This window comes from Eschrichtius robustus, chromosome 4, assembly GCF_028021215.1.
Source record: "Eschrichtius robustus isolate mEscRob2 chromosome 4, mEscRob2.pri, whole genome shotgun sequence".
In the NCBI taxonomy this organism is placed as follows: domain Eukaryota; kingdom Metazoa; phylum Chordata; class Mammalia; order Artiodactyla; family Eschrichtiidae; genus Eschrichtius; species Eschrichtius robustus.
The window spans coordinates 79,379,581-79,397,075 of NC_090827.1; the positions used below are offsets into that span (position 1 = coordinate 79,379,581).

Sequence of the window (17,495 nt, forward strand, 5' to 3'; positions counted from 1 at the left end):
ATGGTGAAGGACGCAAGCGAGAGGCCGGGAAGGAGAGCTGTGAGTAGAAAAGTAAAACAGCAATAGTGCCATTTCACGTTAGCAGCGACAGAGTAGTCCCCTCTCAGGTGAATGAGGCAAGGAGCAGAGGCATGTAAGACAGGCGGGGCAACTGTCAAGCAAATGGACGAAAACCTGGTAAGGTGCAAGGCAGCCGGCGGGCGCAATGCTACCGTTAGCGAATGCGGAAGCGGGGAAGCCGTAAAGCAGGCTGCGGGAAGCTGCAAAGCAGGCGCGGGGAAGCCGCAAAGTAGGCGTCGCAAACGTACCTCTGCCCAGAAAGCCGGGGGAGCGACTAGGCAGTGGCCCAAACGTACCGTTGCGGATTCTACTCACGGTAAGAGCAGTGTCACCGGGGGGACGTATGTTATAACAAAATAGCTTGAACCGAGGAGGTCAACGGAAGGCCCGGACCAGCAATCTCGGTTCACGATAGTAAGCAAAGAATTGCAAACTACCCCGTTAAGCTTAAGCACAAAGCAAAGTTTATTTAAGCATAGGTACACTCTGGGTGGGGGTGGAGGGGGAGAAGGAGGGAGGAGGAGGGGGGGGAGGAGGGGGAGGGAGAGAGAGAGAGAGAGAGAGAGAGAGAGTGAGTAGGCTGTTTATTTTTAAACCGAAGAGTGGGATTTTAGTTCGTCCCAGATCTTGGCCATTTTCTACTTTGGAGTGAAGGAACTTTTTTTCTTTTTAATTTAATTTTATTTTTAGTTTTGGCTGTGTTGGGTCTTCGTTTCTGTGCGAGGGCTTTCTCTAGTTGTGGCAAGCGGGGGCCACTCTTCATCGCGGTGCGCGGGCCTCTCACTATCGCGGCCTCTCTCGTTGCGGAGCACAGGCTCCAGACGCGCAGGCTCAGTAATTGTGGCTCACGGGCCTAGTTGCTCCGCGGCATGTGGGATCCTCCCGGACCAGGGCTCGAACCCGTGTCCCCTGCATTGGCAGGCAGATTCTCAACCACTGCGCCACCAGGGAAGACCCGAGTAGGCTGTTTTTGAGAGCGGGCTGTTTCAGCGAAGTGAAGCAAGGCCAAAGCAAATTTTATCGACCCAAAGGTACACTCTCGGAGAGAGAGCGGCCTGTTTCTGCGAATGGAAAGCAGCTATACACGCTTAAGGGTGCTTTTAAGGAGCATTTTGCAGGGAGGCGGGGGTGAGTGACAGGGGATCATTATTTGATTGACAGTCCCGAGCTATGTAACAAGATTACTGCTGCGCATGCTCTCACCCTTGAATCGCTAAGAAACGCCCACGGGGGGGGCGGCAAAACCACATGTAAATTTTTTTATAATTATGGTATAATGAGTTTGGGTTTACTGTAGGTTATACGCTTGTCTGGTCTGGGCATGCGCAGCCGGGGGACCTCCCCTTGTGTTACTGTGCCCCTCTATTATCAGGATAAGCTGCCCACCACACGACCATAGTTTTACCCGTCTGGGTGGTGTCAAGGGAGAGTCCCCCAGATGGCTGGGTGTGTGACTTGGTTTCGTCTTGGTTTTCTCACCGCTGTCACCTCCTTGCTGCTAATGTCTAACTACCTAACAAAAGTACTCCTTCCACCTAGGTATATCAGGTTATAAATTAAGCAGAGGATAATACTTGTAAGAGAGAGCCAGATATAACCAGAACTCATCGATGCTTGTGTTAATACAACATATGGAATAATTGTAGTTATGTGTGTGAATAAATTGGTCCTCAGGTTCTCTACCAGGTTTCATCCGTAACTTTTGATGAATCCTCTCTGGCATCTTCAGCATCCATGGCAACAATGAAACACATAAGCCAATATCATACCATGAAGAGCTGGCAAGGTAGGGCATTTGGGGCATTTAGTACACTTAAAATTCATACCATATCCTTTAAGACATCAGTTAAAATTTTGTGAAATGACTGTTTTGCTCAAGATCAACATATCTACCATTTTGAGCATGTACTTATATATTAGGCACCTTAACTATGTAATTGCAGTTAATCCTAACAGCAATATTATTATCTCCATTTTATTTATGAGGAAGCTGAGAAGATGTAATTTGCTTGAAGGCACACAGCTAGTAAATAACAGAGCCAGGATTCAAAGCTGAGCCTGTCCGGCTCCAAAACTCAGTCAGACTCACTTCCTTATACACTCCCACTCCAACTATACTAAAGCAAGTGTCCCCCCGATCCCCCCCCCAACCTTTTTTTTTTTTTTTTTCTTTGCCATTTTGATACATTCATTTGCAGTCTGTTAAACTGGTTTTTCACGTAGACCTTGTTTGTTAATGGATGTTAATACTTCTGGAACATTTCAAAGCCACATTGAGCAGCAACAAATATTTTCCTTAACAAATTTCTCACCTAGTCATAAAGTGATTGTGGATGTTGCCAGTGTATATTTGTGTTTACATCCTGACTGTGAGCATTAGCGCAGGAAAACATCAAAGTTTTGTGGGTGACAAAGAATCACCTCTGATCTTTACTTCAAAGACAACCAAACAAACAAAAAAAGCCCTTCCCATCAACACCTTTGGGATTAATGTCAATTAAGCTTTCTCCTCAACTTGTCTATACAAGTATGCATGTTATAATGAATTAAGCTTGTTAAGAAACCATAAACCTCCTCTAAAATGGCAGTAAAATACCTACAGCACACACAATTTTTCCTGATGTATTATAAGAATTTTAGTAAATGGACCCTTTTTATGCCTTAGCCCTGATTCTCTAACCCCAATTTTAAAAAAGTGTCAATAAGGCCCCATCAGAAAGAGGGATGAGTGCTGTTTCTAAGCCCCCAAATCTAAACTGACATTTTCTGTAATGTCTGCAGAACTTTCCTTTCCTTCCTCTGCTGAGCCCACATCTAATATTCCTCTTCGTCTGAGCACACACTCAGCTTCACAAAGCCTTTTGTTCTGGATCTGGGACTTGTTCAAAATTCTCAAGTCTCAAGTCAGAATGGCCATCATCAAAAAATCTACAATCAATAAATGCTGGAGAGGGTGTGGAGAAAAGGGAACCCTCCTACACTATTGGTAGGAATGTAAATTGGTATAGCCACTATGGAGAACAGTATGGAGGCTCCTGAAAAAACTAAAAATAGAGCTACCATATGATCCAGCAATACCACTCCTGGGCATATATCCAGAGAAAACCATGGTTCAAAAGGATACATGCACCCCAGTGTTCATTGCAGCACTGTTTACAATAGCCAAGACATGGAAGCAACCTAAATGTCCATTGACAGAGGAATGGATAAAGAAGATGTGGTACATATAAACAATGGAATACTACTCAGCCATTAAAAAGAATGAAATAATGCCATTTGCAGCAACATAGATGGACCTGGAGATTATCATACTAAATGAAGCAAGTCAGAGAAAGACAAAGATCATATGATATCGCTTATATGTGGAATCTAAAAAAAAAAATTATACAAATGAACTTATTTACAAAATAGAAGCAGACTTAGAGAACCAACTTATGGTTACTTATGGTTACCACGGTGGGGGGGGAATAGTGGGGGGGAGGGATAGTTAGGGAGCTTGGAACTGACAGGTACACACTGCTATGTTTAAAATAGATAACCAACAAGGACCTACTGTAAAAAAAAAATAGAAATTTAAAAATTAAAAAAAAAATTATCAAGTCTACCTCCCTCCATCTCTGCTGGGACATGGCAACCTGAGGAAGGAGGCTCTGTTCCTGGAACTCTTCTGGGGCTGCTTTTGTGTCTCATTTCTGTCTCCACAATGCCCGGTGCTACCTTGACCACATCACGTACTGTCCGACCGTCATCCATGAACTCTTGGAGAACCAGGACTATGTTTGGATCATCTTTGTATCCCAGGCACGTAGCCCGGTGCTCAACACAGCTGCTGCTCAGTTAGTGCCTGTTGCCCAATTAAGTGCGTGAATGGAAGTGAGACCACCCTTCACCCATGAGGCTGAAAATGAGAGTCCCCAGGAGTCTGGGGAAGGAGAGGGAGAACCCCTAGGGGTATATGTCATCTGGAGCACGGACAGGCAGTTGGAGGATGTGATGTAGAAAGGTCAGAGGGAGGCAGAGGAAGTACACTTAGTAAGTAGAAAGGGGCTCATCAGGCACAGGCTAAGATGAGGTAGATGATGAATGACAGCCGTTACTGGGCACAGGCTAGAGCTTCAGGCCCCAGAGGGCTGATATCATTTTCCTTGTAATCAGTGTCCATGATAGATGCTATCCTTTTTAACTCTTCCCATCCAGAAGTGTTTGGCTGGGATTCTGTATTTCTGTATTATATATTTATGTGAGGCCTATGGTAATGTGGTAGTTCCCTCCTTTGTGTGATAAATGCTTAAAAGCTTCCTCAGTTGTGTACACCCATGACCTTCGTGATGGGTCTGCCCAAAAAGGAGCTTGGTAAGACCCCCAGGCTGGATCAGATTACCTGTAAGTAATCTATTATTGAATTTGATTAAGGGCATTATGAAATACCTTAAAATGGTTTTTAAACATTTTCAATTAAAATGCCCAGAATTTAATAATTCATTCAGTCAACAAGTATGTGTTGAGCTTCAAATGTGTGTTAGCTACTATGTTAGATCTAAGGAGATGGCCTGGTACAGCCCACAGTCTTAGTTAAAATTAAAGTAGGAAAAGTATATGTAAAAACGTTGCACTTTTCCCATTCCCTCTATACTTCTACAGCCACTGCCATGAAGAATATGGAAGAATGTGAACACAAGCAAAAGACAGAATGAATATCCATTATTTTACATTTCGTCTGGATTCTGGCATCTATAAAATGGGTGATTTCTCCTCTGAGTTTCTGAAATAAGATAAGACTTGATGTGGGAGAATTTTATGAATATGGAGTATTTTCTTCATTATGTAAAATTCATCCCAGAGTCCAGATAACAAACATTAATAATAGCATGGCCAGAAGCACAAAGCAAATACGTTACATGGACTCAGTTGCAGTAAACAGAATTCACATCGGCAACTGCAGCTCAGCTGGTCTCAGAGCCCCGGAGGTAGGGAGAGGCTGCCCCTTCCTGCTCTGCTCCTTCTTCAAACTCATCCAGGAGAGAAGCCCTTCCTTCCCTGGGGAAGAGGAAGGAAGGGAGCAGAGACAGACAAGCATGTTATTCTACTAGAACTACCTCCACCTGGAACCTATAGGCATAGGGAATTAAGCACTTCCCACTAACCAGCTACATATTTTGAAATAGTTGATTTCGTTCCTTATGATTCTGACCTAGATTCTGTCTTTCAAAAACAAGTAAATCATAATGTGTATCCGACCTAATTGCTGAAATAAGGACTACGTTCTCCTACAGTGATGTAGACCAGTAACCATTGCCTAGGATGGAAAAGATATTCTCTGACTAGTCAGAGCTCTGCAAAAGCACCACGTTTAAGAATTTTTCTTCCTTCATGTACCATCAATCCCAGGCCTGCGGCATCAGTATTGGGATTGATGGAAAGATCTCAGAGTGATCAACAATCATTCTAAAGCACATTATCACAAACTTCTCAACTGGCTTGACATGTAAACATGTGGATACCATATCCTGACACGCCAACTTACTTTTGGCATGTTTTTTCCAGCAAGCTAGCCTCATTCAACATGGCTTTAATAAGGTATTTCAGTCTTACTAATCTTAGTGAAAATAACAGTTTGAAAAAACAAATAGACCTCAATTTATAAGGCAACCCTTTCACTTCCTTCCTGTTTTGATTATCACTTGAAAGATTTATTCTCCTTTTGTTTAAATTTGGATACTGGAATTTTAAAGAGCAGCTGATAAAGTACATATTCCAGACTTTAAAGTTTTAGCCTAATATTAACTCGTCAGAAAAAAAAAATCTAGCAGATTTTCATTTTTCATGAAAATACAGCAATAAAAAGGCATTTGCAGTTACAAAACAGGTCAAGGTCATTTGTGGCTCTCATTAATCCTGCCCCTCCTGTGAAAAAGGCTAAAAGCATTGCCTACATTTTGCAGATGGAAAAAAAGTAGCAGGTTCCATCTTGCTCTGGGTATAATAGCAAAGCCTGTGGTAGAGCCAGAAATAGAAGCTGGAGGGATTTGTGTTCCTTTTCTGATGTAGAACAGGACTCATCTGAAGCAGTCTCATTAAATTGTGCTACTGAAGAAGCAGGTCTAGCTCTTCACTCCATTTTCTTTAATAGAATTAAATAGTCCATTTTTTGCTGTACTTTCAATTGGATACCTTATGCTAATTAGTTTAACTGGCCAAATATAATTTATATACTACTTTCATAGAGTACATTGGATGCTAAGCATAATGGATGTTGACTAAAAATATATATTCACAACCTAAAAGTTGAGAGTTATGTATTATTTGGTGGAAATTTTTAGGACTTCAAGCCCGGGAGGCAGCATCTCAAGTAACCCTGAGAGAACTGCTCCGAGGAGGCGAGGTAAGGGCCAGGACACATAGGAGTTTTGCAACAAAGGGCAGGTAGTATGAATGTCAAAAGATTATTGTAAATTAAAGAAAACCAGATATCTCAAGTTAAGGAATTTAGCGCTTTTCTATGCATGGGAAGATGCAAGAATCTGGGCTCACTGAAATCATTCCTTTGATGTGCACCTCAGCTCTCCAGGCCAGTATCCAGTGTTTTCACTTCGGTGTTTCCTCAGGACTCAACATAGGGCGTGGCTGCAGTCTGATGGCTGCTAGATGGCAGGTATTCTTTTCCTTCCTGAGTTCCCTCGGGGCTCACCAGGTTACCTTCGGCTGCGGCTGCAATCGCTGATGACTGTGACATCCTTTGTTTACTGACATGGCAGGCAATAGTCCGTTTCTCATGGATAACATGTAATTATTTTAAAGAGCGCTTTTTTTTTTTTAAGAAAAAGCAATATTTAAAATCCAATATAATCAAATACTATAGGACAGCAAGTGCCATTGTTCAGGTTCAGCTGGTCAACATGCAACTTCTAACATGGCTATCAACATAATTCTAGATTTTCTCAGAGTTCTAATTGAAATTCCACAATCACTTTTAGGGAAAAGCACCTTCAGAGTTAGAGAAATTGAGAATTCCATGCTGCCATCCTGTGTCCACCATCTGGCCGTTGCAGCTATGATTTCTGTTTCCTTCCCTAAGGTTATGTTTGTGTACACGTGTTGGGGAGGAACCTGACCCACTGTTTGGATGTGCTCACAATTCCTAATATGTTTACCAGCCACCTAAACTATTAGAGTGGCAGGAGAAGAGCTCTCACAAAATATTAGCAATATGTGGGTCCTCTGGTACAAAATGAGAAATTGTGTACCCAGTAGGTGGCTGAAAGGAGTAAATAAGCTAATCTGTGTAGAGCAGTTAAAGGAGTTCAGAGCATGTAGTAAGTGGGCAATAAAGGTTAGCTCTTATTGTCTTCAACATGCTGGCCTGAACACATGCCAGCCTTGCAAACATCAACTTTTACTGACATGCATGCATACAACATATTATTAATGAGCATTATATATGGGCAATTTTATGGTCTACAAGTTCTGGCAGCCACCAGCATCTCCAGATAACCCCGCCCTCCACACCCCAGTCCCCTACCCCCAAGCCCAGTTTATATCATGCGTATCCTGCATCTCTCTCCATCCCCATCCCTTGGCTTTTTGTGCAGAACTCACAGCAGCCTTCCTACATTTCCACGAATGCACTGAGCTCCTTCCTGGAGCCCACACTCTGCACATGCTCCTCCCTCTATGTGGAACTAGACCCCAGGCTCCTCCGCTTTGCCTCATAAACTCATCTTCAATTTTCTGCTTAATCACCCCTTCCTCAACCTCACAGCTGAGTCTCTGACCTCCGTCTTAGCTCTTAAGTGGTAATTTCATGTTTTAAAAATGTGATTCTTGTATTAATATGTTCTACCCACTAGACTAAAAGTTCCACATGGGCAAGGTCCATGATTTGTTCTGTTTTCTTTTCTTTTTCTTACTATCTATGTACCTCTAGGTCTACCACAGGGCTTGGCATATGGTAGTTCTCAATACATATGAGTTCTATAAATAAATAAAACACATCCCAACAGGAGGCAATTCCTTCCAAGGACTGAGCATTTCTCTCTTTCCACTTTATTTCACAATCACTGTTCCCCTCACCCCTGGCTTTACTCAACTATACTATGAAAACACACATGTTTTAGAAGGTAAAAATAGCTTGGGGAAAATAAAATGTAATTTAATTTAAAAGGGAGAGGGAGGAAAACAGACATCAATGAAATAAACAGAGTTATAAATGGGGCAGTGAATCAGCATAAGCAAAGGGCAGTGTGAATAGTGGTTACACCCATTTCTTGAGCCAGACTGAAGAGCAAAAGAGAGAAATTTGAAGAGGCAGGAGATAAATAAATAGCCTGGGAGGGCTGAGGAAGCCAATAGGACTGGAGCCCAGACCAGAGCCGTGGGATTGGTGCTGCTCTGGGGGAAGGGTTCCCCCCAGCTGCAGAACACTGGGAAGGATAAAGCAGGCTGCAGGCCTATTCAGGGCTGGGAGAGGAGACCTGGGAATCTGAAGGGTTTGAAGACCACTATCCCACACCCGTGACAGCTAGCTTCCTTCCCGAGCATCCTCTCACTAGTGACTGCCACCAGGACTGTGGACCATGAGTCCCGAAGCCCGGGGCCATTGTCCTTGTCCATCTTGGTCCCCTCTGCAATATGGATCCAAATAGGACCCTACTCGGGATCTCTGGCAAAGAGCCTTCCATCACATTTAGTCATTTCTACAGTGAAGTATATTCCAAAGCAGCACAGTAACACCAGTCATGGTAAGTTTTGCTTCTTTATTTCTTAGTGTCATAAGGGGCATTTGTTCACAGCAAAGACTACTGTCTATCTTTAGTTTTCCAAGTTGTAATAAATACTTAGGTTTTTCTCCTTATCACTTATTACCCTACGACATTTTATTTTTACATCTTGATTTTGTTTTTGTTCTCCACTAGAATGTCAAAGTCCTTTGTTTCGCCTTTTTAAAGATTAGAAGGGTGCATGGCACATAGTAGGCACTCAAAATAAATTAAACTGTGGCATAGGAACGAGCAGCTCAGCATTCTAGGGGGTTGTGTGACCGGGAGCCCTGGACCAGGCGCTAACCTGAGGAGAGGATACAGGAGAAGGCCTCGTTAGGAGAGTTCTTGTGGAAGGAACGTTGGCCTGGGAGAACCAGATGCACGAGGGCTAAGGCCTGGGGAGGCGCCAGATAAATCCGGTTTCCGCGCGCGGACTCCCTGAGGCTCCAAAAAGCACGCTCCGCGCACAGTCAGCTAGTTCTCCCGCCACAGCCAAAGTCGAAATGCCGGGGGGCCCCGCTCCCTCTCCGCCCCGCTCCCTCTCCGCCCCTCTCCCTCTCCGCCCCTCTCGGCCCCTCTCGGCCCGGAACTTCCCTGGGATTGGTTGCCTACCCCACGGCCCTCCTCCCGTCCCGCCCCCTCCCCAACCGTCCCGGGGATTGGCTGCCCGCCCCGCAGCCCTCCTCCAGGTCCCGCCCCACCTGCTGTGTCTCCGCGGGTCGTGGGTCTCTTTGTCCCACGGGGTTGGGCGGTGAGTCTGTGGTCTCTTGGCCTCTTGCGGCGGGCAGGGTTCCTGGCCGGTCCGCGGGCCCGGGTGGGGCTGGGCTCGCCTCGCGTCCCCTCGAGCTTTGCCCGCCCGGAGCTCCGCTGCTCCCGGCGGCCAGAACGCAGTAGAGCAGCTCTCGGCGGTCCGGGGAGGGGACGGCAGTGCCTGTCCCGGGGCCGCGCGAGGCACACACACTGCGCCCAGCCTCCCGGAGGCTTCCCGGCCTGCTGGCCCGCGCGTGGTAACAAGTTTGCGCTTTGCTTCCCCAGGGCGCAGCCGCGGCTACCTTGCAGCGGGTTCGGGCCAGGCCCAGCCTGCGGCGGCAACAGCGGCTCTCGGACCGACCGTGAGCCTGGGGACTTTGTCTCCAACGACTGCGGGTGCAGCGGCCTGAGTTCTAAGCGCAGGTATGTTCCTGTCTTTGAGTGAAATGAAATGACCCGGACTCGAGCACGTGTCAGTGACGACCGGAGGGTTCCCAGGCACGTGTTTGGTGCAAAGGCCCGAATCCGGCTCTCCCTTTAACAAAGGAAACGGACGTTCACAAGCAGAACAGCTGCTTCTAGTGGGTTTTCAGACTCGGTTAAAGAAACTGCTGAGGTCCACGTACACTGACGAGAGAGGAACGCAGGAAATCGTAGAGAACCCTGTGAAAAACCCAAATCGCCCTTTCCTGTGCCCTTTTAAGGTTGACGCAGTGCCTTAAGAGGCTAACACAGAAGGGTAAAGAAAGTCTCCATAAAACCCAGAGAAGAGATTGTAGAACTCCTCTTTGGATCCTGTCTGGAGTCACAGCTGAACCAGAAGAAAATTTCCTTTCATTGTGAGCACCTTTGTGATATTTTTACACAGCTCAGAGCAGAAGTGATGGATTCAAACTTAAACTTAGCAATGATAGTACAAGTGTTGGTATTTGTCATTGAAGGCAGGGACAACCCACTAGAATGATATAAAGACTATAAATTGAGAAGAACATCTAAATGCACCAGCTGACAAAGGGCATAAAACCTCCAGAGTCACACTTCACTGGGTAGAAACAATAGTTACCTTCTCGTCATGAAATATCTCAGGGTATGCAAAAACTCACCCCAAATGCTTTGACTCAATTTTGTCCATCCCTCTCCCAAAGATGAACAATTACGCAAATCTTTATGGGCAGCTGGCTCTTGCCACCAATGGATTACCAACTTTGCTGTCCCTGCCAAACCTTTGTATGCCTTCCTGCCAGCTACGCCACAGAATCCTTTACTGAAGCATTGAAATTCACATTGTCCATCTCCTAGCCCTCATATTACTCAGTTTTGACAAACCTTTCCACCTATATTGCCATGAAAAGAGTGGGATAGATGCAGGTATTCCAGGACAACCTTTTCCCTTTCAGATACACCCCATAGAATATTTCTCATGTCAGTTGGACCCTATGGCATCAGACATGTCCCTGTGCCTAAGTACATTAATTTGGCTGCCACCCTGATTCACAAGCCAGTAGCCTTACAAAGCTTCCCCTTTTCACCTTTTTGTTCCCATGCTGTATCAGTTCTTACAAGTCCATAAAACACAACACCTCTCTACTCAATGAAAGACCACTTATGAACAGACCCGTTAACTACCCCTCCATCATCTTGCACCTCTAATACTCTTAAACCCCTTATGATAAAGAACCATTCCACATGGTTACCTTACAACCATCGAGATGATTTCTAAACCACAAGAAGACCTCTTGGACATGTCCTTTAGCAAGCCAGACATGCTCTTCTGTGTGATGGCTCTTGTAAACAGAATTTTCAGGGAAGCTGACTATCCCACAGCAAACACTTGCTGCATGCTGCCCACTAGAAAATCAGCCCAAGCTACAAAACTCATAGCTCTTCCTAGGGCTGATACATTGGCAAAAGGGAAAGCTACAAACATTTACACCGACTAGATAAGCCTTTAGAGTCTGTCAGGCTGTTAGCACACTTTGGCAGTTCCACAGATTCTTGACCTCTGCAGGTACTGGTACTTCCTACAAATTATTTCCCAGTGTATAAATCTTACCAAGTTTCTGGAGGTAACCAATGTAGCTCAGGGAGTCCTCCAAGACCCACATTGTCCTTTATGGCACTCCAGGTGGACTTTATAGACTCACCTCCAGCCTTAGGCTCTTTTCACTGTTTAGTTATTGTCTGCATGTTTAGTGGATGGTCTGTGCTAGCCAACTAGACATACTGATGCCACAACAGTTGTAACAAACTAATAACTTAGATTATTCCTTGTTTTGGCATTTCTTTATGAACTGAATCTGACGAAGGAACTTTTTTTTTTTTTAATTTTTATATTTTTCATACAATTTTTAAAGGTTACACTCCATTTACAGTTGTTGCAAAATATTGGCTGTGTTCCCCGTGTTGTGCAGTACATCCTTGTAGCCTACAAACCCAATAGTTTGTACCCTCCAGTCCTCCACCCCTATATTGCCTCCCCCCCACCTCCACTGGTAACCATTAGTTTGTCCAAGGAACTCACTTTACAGCAGAAACAAGTCACTTGCTCACAAAGACTCTGAGAGGATATTCGTTAACATTTCATACTCCCTACCATCCCTTATCCTCAGGGAAGGAAGACCTTAAAATGTAGACATAAAAAAGAATGCCAGGGGGAAAAAAAAAATCTATCTAGAAACTAGACTTATATGGCTAGAAGCATTATCCCTGGCCCTTGTACAGATCCAGGATACTCCAAATGGACCCCTTTTGAAATAGTTTTTCGTCACCCCAGTGCCAGCTGGCATCTCTAAACCTTCCATTCCTGGGTTGGGCGAGCAACATGGGGACTTGAGTGAACAGTTCAGTACTCTGACTAGTTATATACAAGAACTTCTATACTTGGTGCATCTCATCAACAGGTGAAAAAAAGCATGGTCCTCACTGACAGGCCTTGCCATCCCTTTCTTCTAGGAGATGAGTATACATCAACATTTTTAGAAGAAAACGTACATTGTCACCTTGCTGGGAGAGGCCTTAGGAAGTACTGCTAACCATCTACCCTGTCATCAGAATAGAAGTCCTCCTGGATTCACGTGAGATACCAAGCTAGATCCATATCATCACCCCCCCCCCGCCCCAGGACAATTAGAAGGCCATCCCTATGCGTGACCTCAAATTGAGGATTTCAAGAGCTTACTCAGGCTCCAGAAGCAGACGACACCACGAAGTAGACAGCTTTACCCAAGATCTCCGATCAAGAATTTTGTCTCCATTTATCTTCCCTTGCAACCTCTGCCTGACCTGCAAAATACTCTGACCTAGAAATTTAAACAAAACCCTTCCTCTTTCAGTTACAGAAGGACTGACTGGAGGTTGCTTGTCTAAACCTATCCTCCCTCTTGTTCCCCCACTACGGGCTCCCTTTCAGACTGTGTCTTGCTTCAGCGAATTCTTACTGCTTTTTCAACAGTTTTAGCATGGCCACAACACCCACTCACACCAATCTTTCAGACCCTGGTCACCTTAACTAATCAGTCTAATTGCTGGTTATGTCAGCGTCTAAATAACGCACCAGAACCTGAACTAGGTTTTGTCCCTGCCAGTGCAAGCACCTGGTGGACCCATTCTGGACAGTGGATGTATGGAAGGCACTCTGCTTCCTCCTACGGCAGAGTGACTTGGCATTGGGGAACCCCCATGGAGGCTCGAGGTCTGTCCTTCACTCAGGTGAGGGTATTGGAGGGAAAATTTTCTCTTTGCATTGAAAATAAAAACGACACTGGACCCTTCCTAGGTAACATACCAAAACAATACTGTAATCGAACACTGGTTTGATTCCACAGATGACACCTTCAAATCCTCCAAAGATGTTATAAATGAGTTCCAGACTGATTATTATAATGATACAAATGTTTGCCTAGTCACTGGACAGTATTCCTGGTCTGCAGGCCACACAAATAGGACCTGGAACCGCTCAGCTGTTCCCCTGGTTGGTCTGCCCAATACCCCAGGCCACAAATGAGTTGACCAAAATTCTGGAATGACCTGGTCAGGTAATGACACCTTTCTCGATAGCTGCCAAAACCAGACTGAAGGTCTCCTCTTACCAGATATTTCGCAGCCTGTTTTGCTCTTACAGCCTGACAGAGGCACGTGGGAAATGGAGATATACAGATGCCAACATAACTAACGACAAAGGCCACCATGGACACCGAACTCCAACCTGGTGGGTCACAGGTTCCACTCTGACCTTGTTTGTGAACACCTCTGGTCTGTTTATTTTATGTGGCAATAAAGTATATAAAGGGTTCCCACCTAAATGGTCAGGGCGATGTGGACTTGGCTACCTGGCACCTTCCCTCACTAGTTATCCCACTTTAAATGCTAGCCGGATTACAGACCTGGGCTCCTTCAAGCATAAAGTAGCACCACGTAGACGCATCCAACCAGACATTGTAGGCAAGCCACTCATGTATCGCAATACTGATTCAGTAAGGACCCTTTTTCCAAGCTTGAAAACTTCTGATCTAGACGAAGCAATTCTGAACATTTCCAAAGTCAAGGAACAAGGATTCACTGGCACCCCGCAGACCTTGAAAGCACGTCCGTCAGGGGTTAGCAGTTTCGCCTCTGTGCTCTGAAATCGCCATCTCCTGGCTACACAGGCTGCCCAGCAGGGAACAGAGTGTGCCATCATTGGCAGACGGTGCTGCTTGTATGTAAATAAATCAAATGAAGTACAGGATAGTTTGAACCGTATAAAAGAATGGGTTGACATCCTACGTAAAATGAGTGAAGCACCGTTGATTAATTGGACTGACCTCGAGAATAAGAGACTGGTTCAGTGAAAGATGGGGCTACGTGTTGGGATTTGCTCTTTTATGCGTATTCATCCTCGTTATCTGTTTTTGTTCGCAGATCTCTTACCTCCCAACTTCTAATCCACGTCTCCCCACAGCAATCTCCCCAGCTCCTTGCCTATGAAACTTCATGACAGGTTATAACAGGGAAATGAAGGGACTAACCTCACCAAAATGGCATAATGACTATTGAAATTGAGACCATCTGAACAAACAGCAGCTGCTGGAAAAAAAAAAAGAAAAACACCAAAAAAAACAACAAATTTTCTCTGAACTTCCCTTTGATAAGTAAAGCAGGTCTTTCTAAGTATTCAGCTGCCATAAGCCCTCTCTGGCATCAGGACCTGCCAAGGAACTGTGTAAATACATCCTGTGAGAACCTTCCATACTTTCCCACTGAGGCCTTAATACCTTTCCCCACCCCCATCCTATTAAGCTGGTATATAAATCCTTACTCCTTACAGCATGCTCTTGCCTACATGTATAATAATCTTTGCTCCTATTAATCTGTCTGTTAATTCACAGGCCCCCAAGTACTTCAACCTAAGTTGGTAAAGAAAAAGTTTTCGTCCCAGTAACACTTTTTAGACTTTTCTGGATACACCAGAGAATGTGTTCAAATACATAAGGGAATTTGGAAACCTTGATTTTGTTGGAAGGTGGAAGAATCCAGTGTACATGTACACAGGCTCTGTGGAAATCCTTTTAAATTTGTCTCAAACAGTGTGTTTAATAACTGACTGAAAACTTTATTTCCCTTAGGGAGAAAGCTGTTGACCACTTAATCTGGGATGATCTGCTGTACTCTCCTGATTTCCCGTGAGCATTTAATCTATGGTCTAAAGGGTCATTTGTCTGGTATGAGTTGTAGCTGTCTTGTGATTATGGGCAGCAGCAGCGAGGGGGGCTGTAGGGACCAAGTGGAGGTAGCATTTATCGTATTGCACGTGTCACTCCATTGCTCCTGTCCTTACATTATTCCGTTTAATTCTCACACAGTGTTCTTCCCGTTTTACAGATGAATAAATTGGAAGGGTAGATAACTTGCTAAAGATTATACCATTACTGGGACTTCCTGGTGGTCCAGTGGTTAAGACTCTGCACTCCCAATGCAGGGGGCATGGGTTCAATCCCTGGTTAGGGAACTAAGATCCCGTGTGCCGTGCAGCGCAGCCAAAAAAAAAAAAAAAAAGACTATACCATTACTGAAAATAAGAGCAAGATGCAGAACTGGTAGCTAGTGTGCAACCTTTCATAGAGCAGAGGAAAGAGGAAAAAATACACAGCCATTCCTCGGAGATATTGTGGGTTTGGTTCCAGACCACTGCAATAAAGGGAGTCGCACAAATTTTTTGGTTTCTCTGTGCAAATAAAAGTTATGTTTACACTATACTGTAGTTTATTAAGTATGCAGTAGCAACGTGTCTAAAAAACAATGCACATCCCTTTATTAAAAATAGTTTCTTGCTAGAAAATGCTAACCATCACCTGAGCCTTCATCAAGTCAATCTTTTTTGCAATAGTGACTTCACAGATCACCATAAGAAATATAATAATAATAATGAAAAAGTTTGAAATATTGCGAGAGTTGCCAAAATGTGACACAGATGCAAAGTGAGCAGATGCTGTTGGAAAAATGGAACCAACAGACTTGCTCCACACAGGGTTGCCACAAACTGTCAATTTGTAAAATATGCAGTATCTGCAAAGTGCAATAAAGTGAAGCAATAAAACGAGGTATGCCTGTATGTATACATACATATACTTACTCAGCTTTGCAAAAAGACAACTGAAAGTTGAATATAAACGAACTAATGAACATTATAGCAAATTGACAACTTCACATAGAGAAAATTATTTCAAAAGTTATTTCAAGCTATGCCAAAAAATGAACAGTATTCTGGGTACATCCTTAGAGGTGGGTTTATTGTTCATAGTGATATTGGTATCAAAAGAAGATAAAATATGAAAACTGTTCCAGTGGTACGGGGCATAGTAAGAGGGGGACTCATGAGCAGAAGTCCTCTATCTGTTCCTTTCCTGTGTGTGTTAAGCAAACAGTAGTTAAACTCTTGCACTGAAACTAGAGAAACCATTAAAAGATGAGCATTCAACTTTCAGTATTGGGTATTTTGTGGTACCTGGATAGATGAGGGTCATGGGATGCTGAATTAGAGTGGCAGGAGTGTTCTAAGCAATTGGGGGAAGTGATAGGAAAGGAAATCTAGATTCTTGACACAATCTCAATTTTCTTCTGTAAAATGGAGAAAAACAGTAAAGGGTAGGTAGGCCACCACTGCTTTCTCGGTGGCCTTTTTGACAAAAACAATGATATAAAGTTTATTGTTAACGAATTTCCTTTCAGGCGAAGTTTGATAGCTACTGACCCTTGGAATTCAGTGCTCAAGGGTCACTTTTAAAGAGGTTTGAGACAGACTAGATTATAAACTTATTTGTATACCTATTGTCTGTTCCCTGGTAGAATGTAAGCTTCACAAGGACAGGCATATTTGTTGAATCACAATGAAGAGGGTTGTGGTGAGGATTGAGTAATGCATGTAAAGCTGACCTTGGGCATTGCTTAACTAAATGTAAGATAGAGTTCACTTAGGGCCAATATGAGTAGCAGGTTTGAATTTTGGCATTGGTTGTTGTCAGATGTAAATTTCCAAAAAACTTATGAATAAAGTTGATTATATGCCATTTTGGAGTTCTGATCATGGCTTACTTTGTTTCCCTTTTCAAGTATTCGGGTACATTAGAAACCTTATGCATATATGCAAATCTACTTATTCAGCCCTTATTTCACACCACTGAGTTCTAACAAAGTTAGGAGGAAAAGTTGTGAAATGAGAGTGTAGTAATTGGAATGTTAGAAAATGTCTATTGGAAGGATAAGGTCTTATTCTATCAACTGGCATGAGTGATTTCGAGGTGTGTTTAGCCACACAATATTGGGTTAAAGGATATGCACCTTTTCTGCTTCCTTATGTAAAGTTTGTAGGGCATGAAAAGTTATAGAAAATAGTTTCAAAATTATTAATGGACACATTTTTGATACTTGGATCTTAAGTTATTTTGTAGG

At 43.8% G+C, this 17,495-nt stretch overlaps 1 long non-coding RNA gene and 1 other non-coding gene across 5 annotated transcripts; both read left to right on the forward strand.

Annotated features, from left to right (window-relative positions):
• Positions 1 to 272: 272 nt before the first annotated feature.
• LOC137764171 (uncharacterized) lies at positions 273 to 17,113 on the forward strand. Of its 4 annotated transcripts, XR_011073927.1 has the most exons (5): positions 290 to 376; positions 1,735 to 1,846; positions 6,381 to 6,442; positions 9,855 to 9,992; positions 12,522 to 17,113. It is a non-coding gene; the product is annotated as an uncharacterized lncRNA (long non-coding RNA). The 4 variants fall into 4 exon arrangements; XR_011073928.1 differs by lacking the exon at positions 1,735 to 1,846; XR_011073929.1 differs by lacking the exons at positions 1,735 to 1,846; positions 6,381 to 6,442 and having other exon boundaries at positions 273 to 376.
• LOC137764489 (small nucleolar RNA SNORA26) lies at positions 10,261 to 10,382 on the forward strand. The gene has a single exon (XR_011073994.1). It is a non-coding gene; the product is annotated as a small nucleolar RNA SNORA26 (small nucleolar RNA).
• Positions 17,114 to 17,495: the final 382 nt, after the last annotated feature.